Here is a 12,182-nt window from a genome sequence, read left to right on the forward strand (position 1 = left end):
TACATCAACAGCAACAGGACCAATTAATATACTACAATTAGGTCCTTTAACAGCACTACCCTCCAAAGCGTTGACTTCAACAGATAAAGAGGCCACATTAAGAGCTTCACAAATTTCATCTTCTGTATATACAAAGTTAACTTTGCTTTTGTCTTTTGGTACTTTGCAAACAGTAAAAAAACGACCAACTTTTTTACAATTATTACATCTTTTCCCTAGAGCTGGGCAATTAGGATTATTGCCAACATGAAATTTTGAGCCGTACCTGTAACAAAAAATATTATTTTTACGGTCAACATATTTCCTATCTTTATAACGAGCATTGACAGCACTAACGTTACATACATTAGAGTCATTCAAAGCTAAAGACATAACACTACTGGTAGGATTCGTTGCTGAAGCTTCTGCAATATTTTTTTGTGAGGTGACAGAACATTCTATACTTCATGCAATGACCATGACTTCATCAAGTGTAGGATTCTTGCAAGTCAAAATACGTTCTTGGATCTTTTTGTTGTAACAATTGAAAACCAGCTGATCTCGGAGCGCAGTGTAAAGGTAAAGACCATAATCACATTTTGTAGCAAGAACTCTGAGAGTGGCAAGATAATCCTCAATAGATTCCTCTGGTAACTGTCTACTTTTCACAAAAACATGACGCTCCATCATAATAGATGGTTCATCTTTAAATTGTTTCCCAAGACGGGCTAAAGCTTCAGTAAAGACATTCCATGAATCATCTGAGGTCGAATTTTGCACAATTGGTAGACTATCAAATAGTTGCTGACCTGCATCTCCAAGATGATTAAATAAAATCGCTCTCTTTCTGGAAGGAGAATAATCCAAGGCATCTATAGCTTCTAAATAGTTCGTAAAAACTCTTAACCACTTATTCCATGGTGTGGGTGGCTTGCCAGGAACTTTCAAGAAACACGGTGGTGCTAAGATACTATTGTTGGAGTTATCCATGTTTAAAATGAAATATATCCCCAAAAAAAAAAAAAATAATTTTTTAAATCTTTTATATATATATATATATATATACCACTTTTATTTTAAAGTGCCCAAAAAAAAATTCGTTTATATGTAGATCCTTCTTAATTGTAGAATAAGATCGAATTTGCACAAACAACTATCTCTGGTTGTAAAGATCGTTATGTTGCTTTAAATAGCGCGTATCTGCTATTGCTGTGAAGGTAATCCTTCCCAATCCTTCAAAATGGCTGCCCAAAACGTGCTGACATCATTGCGTTATGAAACGCTTGATGTCATCCGCACGCGTAGAATAGATGCCAGAAGGAGCGCGGGCCAGAGCGGGTGCCGGAATGATTGCGCGTTTAAAAGAAAGCAGCGCGCGACGTTGCACCGGTAAGAAAATTATTGTAGCGAGGCACCAAACCAAGTCCACATAGAGAAACAGTACTTACACGGCCTCGATTAGCATTGAAACATCAATTTCGTTTATATTTCTCGAATAACTGACGATCTTCCAAGGTCGGTGGGTCACAATGTCCTCTTCAACAAAAATATGCGTGGTTTCAGATCATCAATCCCATCCAAGCGTCGCCAATTAATGTAGTAGTATCCTCACGTTAAAGATTCAAACAATCCAAAGACGAGAGATATGGTTGAAGCAGGTAGTTTAATCCATGAGGAACACCCACGACTGATCGTAGTAAAATACAATAGGCATCTGAATACTACAGTTTACATTCCAGAACCTAGTGATGTCACGTAATTGAAATATACACACATAGCCTTAAAGATACATTACTGCAACAATGGTACATTCTTATAGACTACATTACTACAGCCATGTTGTACAGCAGCGCAGTTGTGTGCAGCATGGCTGAAAGTAAAAAAAAGCTCTATGAAGCGGTGAATGCCTGCCACGTCATAATGCTTTTTTTCTTTTAACATTTTGCACAGCCACCGCGGTACAATATGGCTAAATAACAAAACTTTGCAAAGCCAATACATCTCACATAGCCGAGACCTATTGGCTTTGCTAATGCTTGTCTTACTCGGTAATCCTCTAGTGACGGGTGCTAGCACTCAATAGATAAGGACTGTGATGGAGAAGCAGCAGGAGGAGGAAATGCAGGACTATAAGTATCAGCAGGCAAAGAACGAAAACAGGCAAGTTACTCACACTTGACCACAAGTAACTTGATTAACCTACCAAGCCTCCTACAAATTGTGCACTGATATCCCAAGGAAAAGCATTAAATGTTGACACAACCATACCCCTCTCTCTCTCGCTGGTTGCTCTGCTCAGGGACATCTTAAGGATTTAGGAGCCCTGACCCAAATGTATTAAAGGGGCCCCTGTTTGTAACAGCTTTGAACTTTTTATCCAATTTCAACTTTTTCATGCCCTCTTTGGCCAAGTCCCTGACAGCGCACAGGCATGCTGGTCCAAATTCTAAATGTATTTTACATCTAATATTCAGGGATAATGACCTGTGTTTTAAATAATATAATTCAGCAGCAGCTCACTAACATTATTGCTAATAATCTTTGGAACACCTAGCATTTCTCATATGTGAGATCCTATTTTGACCTAAAGGAAAACGTTTTTATGGATGTTGCATAGTGTTGAAAAACAAACACTTCTCTGCCAAATGTCTGCAATACATCACCCACATTAAAAATAAAACAAAGAAAAATTGTATTTTGAAAAATCAGTTAATAATTATTCAAGGTCGTCAGGGCAAGAACAGAGCTGGCTAAATGGAGGGGGTGTCAGGGGGCTGAAAGGCTGGACCCTGGGGCAGGGCCCACTTTGGCCATGCCTCAAAACATCTCAGGCTTTGCTTGCCTGCCTTGGGCTTGCCGTAGCTTTGGGTCTCTAACTTTCGATATTCGCAGAGTTTTAGTTCTATCTCACGAGTAAGCCTGGGGGCTTCTCCTGCCTTTGGAATTTCAGAATAATCTAAATTGTCTTTAGCAGACAGCTAGGCCCTAATGAATATTTCACTGAGCCGATTGCATGTCAGGGTTAGCAGCGCCCTGCACACAATCTGTCGCGAGGCCCTGGCTGCAGAGCCTTTCCCAGCGCGGACAGGTTCTCACATTTGCCATGTTGTATTAGCACCGTATTATCTGCTGCTTTGCGCTCTTTTCACAGCTCACCCCACGCAGGCATGCACGCCCTCCAAGCTGCTGTGTGCCGCCGGGCGAGCCAACTCTCTAATGAACAAAGGCGGACTCGGGCTTTCTACGGCTCTCCAGGGGCAAATTGATCGTTTGGGAATCGCTTTTCCTCACCAAAGAGAAAGCAAAATGCCAAAGTGCTCAGTAAAAATAAAATAAAATCAATGTGGGCGTGTAAAAGCAACGCTTGTTCTAGGGCACAACTCCTTGTAAATGTTCTCACTGCGGTCATTTCAGGATATTCTGGGGCGACAATCTTGAATTATTGCCGAACCAATTACTGCATTAATGACGCTCCTTATTTTCTCTTCAGTAAAGTAATTTTGCCTCAATTAGAAAGGGAGAGTACCTAATTGAAAAGAGGAATAAACAAGCGGGCATGGAGCATGTGGGAGGGAAGAGGTGTCTTTGATCCCAGTCAAAACTTTGCAACAGGTTGTTCTCGAATCTTTAATTAAAAACAGAGTATGCTGCTATGCAATAGTTATATATTCATAATTAATTCACTGGTGTAGGGCGCTCTAGGAGGTAGGACATCTCATGGCTCTGTGAAAGGCTGTTGTCTTAACCCAACACGATGATATTTATTGTATCAACATCAGAATGATGGAAGTGTGTGCCCAGTCATCGGAAACTTGTATGTAGGTTTCCACAATGGATGGATGAACCCACTGAGTTATCTAACTAACATAACATGATATCAGAGGACTTTGAATGGGCCTATAACACCAATGTATCTGATTTGCAGCCCTGGACTTTGACATTACAAATCACAGCCTCATGGGATATGTAGCCTAGTTGAGCGTATTTGAGCCAACTGTAACAACATACCTGAAAACAATGATTTGCAAAAGTAAATCCCATGATTGGACAAGTTCTGTACCTCTGACGTGGAGACATCTAAAGAACCCGGTCTTGGTTCTCCACGTATCACTAAAACACCTCTCATGTACATTTAACATTACAAATAACTTGCTATACAGATGAAGAAGACTCAGCACATACATAGGTGGATATTATGGCATATCGCTGCAACTGCATGCATCCTATTAAATAATGTGCTGTGATATGGTGTTATGTGCATATACGTTGTATTGATGTATTTATTTTGAGACAATAAGGCAATATATATATATATATATATATATACACACACACACACACACACACACACATAAGTTCCTCGTTATCACTGCAGGGAGATACTGGGGACATAATCAACACTACTGGGCAATTTCCCCAGGAATGGAGAATAACATGCAAAGCCAGTAATGCCAAGTTCCGTTCCATTCTGCATGTTTCCCCATTTCTAGGGGAAATAATGGGTCCAAATCAGCAGGTGGTAACTGTTGCAGGGGCTGTTTATTTTGCCGGTGGTAGGATGAAATTGGGGCAGGGGAACCACAAAACAGCAGATTCTTTTTTGCTTCAGTTGTGGAAAGCTTTTTATACTTGGAAAAGCTTTTCATACTGTCTCAGGTGAGGGATGCTGACAGGTTGGGACTGGGCACAGCAGCTGCTGACAGCCCCTGCAGCTCCAGAGGGAAGCCTAGGCCCGAAGCCTTTGCGCCTGAAATGATCAAGTATAGAGTTTGCGGTGCTGATAATTCCAGGCCCAGAAACACCTTGAAGATGTATTTGCCCAGCGTGGTATCCCTCCATGGGGATACCACGCCAGGTAACTCCTAATGGGACTTAATCACATCACCACCTTAACTAAAATTAAGCAACTTGCAGCAAGAAGCTCAGAGTGTCGACTTTTATTTTCCAGAAATAGAGCAGGATTCCTGTTTGCAGTCTATAAACTGCGGGCCTTGTACCGGCAGTAGAGCACCGGTGCTGTCAGGTGGAAGCAACCAGCATCGATAAAAGGAAATGCATAATAACATGAGGCTCATGTCGTGAACTGCTAAAGCTGTCCAAAGGCTAAACCCAAGAAGTGGTCTCAGTCACAGAAGGCCCCACTTGACTCATTTGAGGTGAACTCCTTTCATAACCACAGCCGTGCTCTGAGATAACAAAGTGAAATGCTGGCAAGATAGCTGAGAATGTAGAGTTCATGCTACAAAACCATGGGCCTCATTTACGAGCTTTTGGCCAAGGCAGCGCCGCAAGGAATCTTGCTACGCTGCCCTGCGTCAAAAGAAAAGGGCAGGAATGGTCCATATCTATGAGATACAGCGCATTCCTGTCCTTTCCCCTGCGCTGGCGCACAATGGGCCGCCAAGCACCAATGCAGGCACCCTTGAAGGGGTGATTGCTTTTGTGCAGGAAAGAATACCTTCCTGCAAAAAAACAATCATAAGAGATGTTTTCTATGTGTGCTGCATTCAAGGAAAAACTAGGAAAATTGAAAGTATTTCTCCTCCTCGTTGCGCTTCCTTTACGCCTCCACTGGAGAGGTGTAGGAATCTGATGCATTCCCAGGTTTTCAAAACCTTGAAAATCTGGGAACACCCACAGAAATACCCATGGAACTCCCCTTTCACACCTTAGTAAAATATGAAAGGGGTAATATTTCCAAGGTCATGAAAAGCCATGTAGGATGGCTGTACGTGGGTTGGAAATATGGGCAGGCACACAGCGCTGCCGGTGCATCAACAAGTGACTCACCGGCAGCACAATAGGCTTGTAAATAAGCCCCCATATCTGCAACACATAGAACAGGAGTCATACCTGAATAACTATCGTCCAATATCCAACATTCCTACCCTGGCCAAACTACTAGAAAAATGTGTACACTCACAGCTTAGCAACCATATAGATCACTTCAACCTGCTCGACTAATTCCAATCCGGTTTTCGAACAGGTCACAGTACCGAATCAGCTATGACCCACATAATAGATGACGCATTCAAAATATTAGACCAAAATGAAGTCTGTTTACTAATCCTGCTTGACCTATCCTCAGCCTTTGACACAGTCAAACACGACAATTTACTAGACCTCTTTAAACACAGAATGGGACTATCAGGAACGGTTCTAAACTGGTTTACTTCCTTCCTTCAAAATAGAACTCAAATATTCAAGATCGATCAATCTTTATCCAAGTCCAACCCAGTCTCTTTAGGAGTACCCCAGGGATCTTCCCTCTACCTGACACTCTTCAAATTTATTTATGGAACCACTCACAGAGATTCTTAACTCCTCAAACGTACACTACCACATGTGCACTGACCACATTCAGCTCTACATTAAGGTCCATTCACTTGAGGACATCAAATCCCTCAACTCAATGCTATAAAAAACGCAGACCTGGCTGGCCAAAAACCACTTAAAACTCAACACCCTCAAAACTGAATTCCTCCTAATCGCTCCCCCAACCAAACTACCATCATACGCGAGTGGATGAAGCATCTAACAGCACTCAATGGTCAACCTCTCATTATTGACTGCAAAATCGCTAGGAAATACTCTGGACAGTAAGCTAAATATGCAGAATCACATCAGCGCTGAAACTAAAGGAGCAAATTTCCAGATGAACACCCTGAGACGAATGAAACCCTTCATACCTGCAAATGACTTCAAACAAGCAGTTCAAGCTCTAGTAACCCCCAGAGTGGATTATGGAAGTGTCGCTCTCTGCGGCCTTCCCAGATCGATGACGGCCCCTCTAAGAGCCTCAATCAGTGTAGCCACCAGACTCATCACAGGCTCTAAAAGGAACAGTCACATCTCCCCGGACCTTCGTGCCCTCAACTGGCTACCTTTTGAGGCCAGATCCATCTGAAATTCGCCTGTGTGACACACAAGGCATTGCATCACAATACCCCGAGATACTTAGCGGATTAATTGGAACTATCAGGTGGTAATAGAACCACTAGGAGTTTCTCCAATCTTCTACTGAAATCTCAACGATTTACTAAGAAGAAAACGTACAACCGTACCTTCTCTGGAATGGCTCCCAGGATTTGGAATGCCTTGCCCGTAGAAACGAGACAGAATCCATCCGCGGCATTTTTAAAAAAAGAATTGAAAGCGATTCTCATGGCCAAATTCACTTGAACTCTTCACAGAGACACGTATATATTTGCGAGCCTATATATTATAGTATTCTTATGTATATGTTTTAGCAACTGACCCTCACTCGAATTTCTTCTTTTAAACAGTAGCGTATATGTCTGCCATTCTATAACTACATCGAAATAGTTTCCACTTATGTATTAGTAAACCTTATATGATTTCTTTGTTAATGTCCATCACTTACAATTACCTTGCACAGCGCTCTGATATCCGCAAAGGTCTTGTTCGCGCTATACAAAACCATCAAAATAAATAAAAAATTAAAAAATACTCCAGTTTTTTATCCGACCACGGTCAAAAATATGGGTTGCACCTATCAATTAGTAACCATGTATAACAATAAGGTGCACTTCTGTTGTAACCTGTGTTGTATTTATCTGGTTAATTTCTCCCTAGCTGCTCAGCCAGTGTGAATGTGATGCATGGAATGTTGGTGTGAGAGTCTTGAGTGGAATGTTTGGGTGCCTGGATGCTTGAGTGTGACAGTTGGAGTTTGGGCTGAGCAGCAGGCAGACTGCTCCTGATGGGGCTGTATCTCTACTACTTATCTACTTGTAACTGGTCTCAATAAATCTACTTAAAACTACATCTTGGCCATGGACTTCATCACTACAACTTCATATGAAATATGCGTTTTAAACTCCTTAGTAGAATAGTTATACACAATTTTACTTTGCCAACTGTTGCACTTAAATCAAGCAAGTTTATGGAGATACAAATGACGTGGTCATTTTAACATTATGACAGATATAAATTGTTAAAGAGATTAATTGTCTGCTAGTTCGATAAAGGAATAGGTAAACAAAGGATGGATGGAATTTCCATGTTGTTGGGATAGGTATTGGGATCATATAGACCCTTATGCACATGAAGCGGCCCTCTTCTCCAGCAGTAACCAGACCTGGGAGCACTCTTGTAGACTGGCATGATGTGTAAGTTGTTAGGTATTGGTGTTGACCTGTCTCTGTTATGCACACCTGTACCTGAAACCTATGGCTTGCAAAGCTATTGTTGTTGTGTTTTTTATATAATTCCTCTTGGTGATGGCGACCTTGTTGCTTTGAACGGAAAAGCTACCAGTAATGATTTCCTTACGGAATTCACAGGCAGGGCAGAGTAGATGTTATATGACTGAATGTGGGTTTCAATGTGAGACACCAGTCTGGTTGCTGAGCTTGGAATCGTCATAGTCAACATTTAGAAAGGGATAGAAGAGGGGCACAAAGAATAGGTGATCAACAGATGTTGCCCAAGCAGGGTTCACTTGTGGACACCCTGTTGTTTTTCTTTTGTGTGCAATATCTCTTCTTGGATGGTAAGGGGAATCACATGTCCATAGTCACTCTCTTGGGTGGAGAGAATGGCTTTAATTAACCTTTTGTTGGCCGACAGCCACATTTTTGATTATTAAAGACTGATAACTTGAATAACTCTCCTCTGTCTGGGTTGGTCTATTAGCAGGAGGAAATAAACTCTTGCCTCTCACTCCCTGTGTCTTTGTATTTTATTGCAAGTTCCTCGAGGCCTCTTCACTTCCAAAGGTACTATTTGTGGATCTGTCTGATGCCGTATCTCTGAACTGTTAAATTTGTGTTGTTCATGATGGGGTGATAGTCCAGTAGGGGATATCGACTTCCAGAAAGTGTATTTTTAAGTTTACTCTTGCAAAATCCATATTCTCACTTGTGGATGTTGGGTTTTTATCATTTTGGTCTTCTTTTACTCATATAAATATTGGCTATTTTTCTAAAACTGGTATGGACTCATTTTGTAGTGTTTTCACTGTGTTACTGTGTGTGTATGTACAAATGCTTTACACATTGCCTCTGAGATAACCCTGACTACTCGCGCCAAGCTACTAAGGGAGTGACCAGTGGTTATCTTGGGTGTGTAACTCCCTTGCCCTGACTAGAGTGAAGGTACCTACTTGGACAGAGATCCCATTTCTAACGGTTGTGAATTTTTATTTTTATTAAGAAGCGGAATATATAAATCTGCCCATTCTGCAAAGAACTGCGTGCAAAGTGGTTGATCCCAATTTTATGTGGGTGTTAGTAGATATAAGGAAGGCTATAGGATCCTCCAAACTGACACAATTTTTTACCTTGTTTTTGCAGTCTCCAGATATTTGTTCCATGCTTGCTTAATAAGAAATAAGAAACAGAAAACTAGTAATCTTTAAGTAAATGGCTGCATTTTACATTTAATATTTCACATTTCTATTATATACCCCTGAGTATTTATTCCCCTTATGCATTTTTGTAATGGCCCTGTGTATACTTATACTTGAATCCTAAATAAGTGGTGCTATGTTTATTATCCTTTAACATGTTGATGTTGTTTTTAAAGTTTGTCTTTTATCCAAATTTTACTACGTATCTCTTTTATGGTATTTTATCCAAAATAAAGAGCATTTGAATGAATGAATATATAAATAGAAATATATATATATATTGTATGCTAAAATTGAGATTACACTGTTTAAAATCTGGCACAGTTGGGTTAAAATTGCAGGTTAGAAACGTAGTTTTACAATATTTGATGCTGAGAAGTGATGCTTTAGATCGGGGGGAAGCACTTTTGAAAGCGCTCCTCTTCTAGATTGTTTATAAGATAAGGGCTGAATTCACAGATGAAGCGCTAAAGCACATAAGTGAGGTGCATCATGTTAAATATTTGTGTGTTTAGATGTTTTTGTTCCAGTCATTCTAAGGCAAAAGATTTTTTAATTGTTTATAATTAATGCAGAGCAGCACAGCAGAGCAAACGGTTAGTGCGTGCATTTGGAAAAAGCTGCGCAATCGGTGTTTGAAAGCGGAGCCCCGTGAGTCAATAAGCGGCATCGGCAGCACGTGCAGAGGCGGCTCTGTATGCGCATGCAGTTCTAATGCCGTGCAGGCTCAGAGCCATTGCTGTGCGACGCTCGTTAACAAGTGGAAGCATAGTGAATGCGAGCAGATGCTCGTAAAATAAAGGCAGAGTGCTTCGGGACAATCCGGCGGAGTACGGGCAGTCTTAAGAAGACAATAGCAAGTTGTTTCCATGTAGCTTGCCGTAGTAGCATTTATGATACTGGCGGACATTTTGGATTGGTCTAGTTAAATTCTATTAGATCAGTTACATGTCGGTCATATTTAGAAATGAAAAAACAAAGTTTTTTCTTGTCAGAAGCATCGGTTGAAGGCAGTTAGTGAGACAGCATTGTGAAGAGGTGTGTTTTTGGTAGTGTGTTTTTTTTTAAGATTTGGTACATTTATTTGCATAATAAATACAGAAATTAATAGGATGGAGTCAAAAGCAGGAGAAGAGCAGAGTTTGAAGGAGAAGGTGCAGGCTTGCGTGGATAAAGCATTTTCTGCATTGTCTTCTCAACTAGGTAAGAGGTTAGATGATTGCATGGAAAGGATGTTACCTAAGGTTAGAAGTAGAGGGATTTGCACTGAGGAGAAAGATAATTGGTCTGTTGAAAAAGCAGAGGGTAAGGCATGCAGTTCTAATAGTGCAGGTAAGGAGATACAAAAAAGTTAAGATGGAGAATAGAGATGGAGCAAATAAGAATAAAAGGCAAGGGGGCCTCAGGCAAAGAGGAAAAGGGCAACTCATTTGGAGTTGGATGAGAAAACGGCTATAAAGGCCAGAAAAAGAAATCACAAAGCATTGCTTGTGATGAGTCCTCTATGAGTGGGGATGTTGAGGTGATCTGAGGAGACTTGGATGTAGAAGAGATTGAAGTTAAAAAAGGCAAAAAGAAGCAGGATTAGAAAGATGAGGTTTTGTTTGACCCGTTGGGGAAAACATGTTTAACCGTCACTAAATACAACATCCCTTGTCTCCTAAATGGACACAGATGGATTATGTGGCCCAATGTGTGCAATATTGGCTGAGGTGAGAGATGGCTAAAGAGGTCTGGAATAGAACATGTTGAGAGTGTCCTAGGCCATCTTTACAGAATAAGATTGCGTACACTCCAGAATTGGATTAAAATATGATGGCATTCTTAAATAAGTCTGGGAGAGAGACAAGAAAGGGCTTGGATAAAGGCCTAAAAGGATATCTTTGGTTCTTTAACCAAGATATTTGATTTATGTGAGGAGGCATATATGAACAGTACTAAGTTGAATGTAGAGGAATTAACAGTGGGTGCAGAGAGCAATTTGCTTGCTGGGAAATACAAATGCTACACTATGTACTGAAAGGAAGAAATGTATCCTCATGAAGATAGTTCCGAAGCTGGCGGAATTGTCCAATAAAGAAGCAGGAATTGAGGCCAAAGGTTTAATATTTGGTGAAGAATTTGTAAAGGATATGGCTAGATATGTTGATGCTTTCAATTCTCTACAGACGGTACAAAGAGACACGAGGAAGATTTTTGGCAGGCCGGAGAGCGCGGGTCAGCTTTCTGGGCGAGAGTTACTGTGTCACAAGAGCGTCATTCTCATGTGGATTCAGACCCTCCAGTGATTAGTATTACCAGGGATTTTACCCACAAAGAGGAAAAGGAAGATTCATCATGGGTGACAGAAGGACAAGAGGAACACAAGGTATGTTTGCAACAAGACCTTTTATGTTTTCCATTAAAGCTGGGAGGCAAACTCGCTCACTTGTAATACAATGGGTGGAGTTAACTTCACATTTGTGGGTAAAACAGACAGTACAATATTATTGAACAGATTTTGTAGATGTTCAGGTAAGATTTCCAAAGGTTCTAACATTTTAAAAGGAATTAACTCATTTGGTGAGTCAGGAAGTGGAAGACCTGGTGAAGAAGGGTGCAATAGAGACCTGTTTGAAGGGCTCAAAATGTTTTGTAAGCAATATATTTTTGGTTGAGAAGAAGGACAAGAATATGAGGCTGGTCATAAACTTGAGAGAGCTGAACGTTTGGGTTCGGTTCAACCATTTCAAGATGAATGATATACATTTGCTAAGAGATCTTCTAAGGAAGGGAGCCTGGTTAACACGACTGGTTCTAAAAGATGCTTATTTAACAATCCCCATGTTTC

The sequence above is a fragment of the Triturus cristatus genome, chromosome 4_1 (assembly GCF_964204655.1).
Source record: "Triturus cristatus chromosome 4_1, aTriCri1.1, whole genome shotgun sequence".
Classification (NCBI taxonomy): Eukaryota; Metazoa; Chordata; class Amphibia; order Caudata; family Salamandridae; genus Triturus; species Triturus cristatus.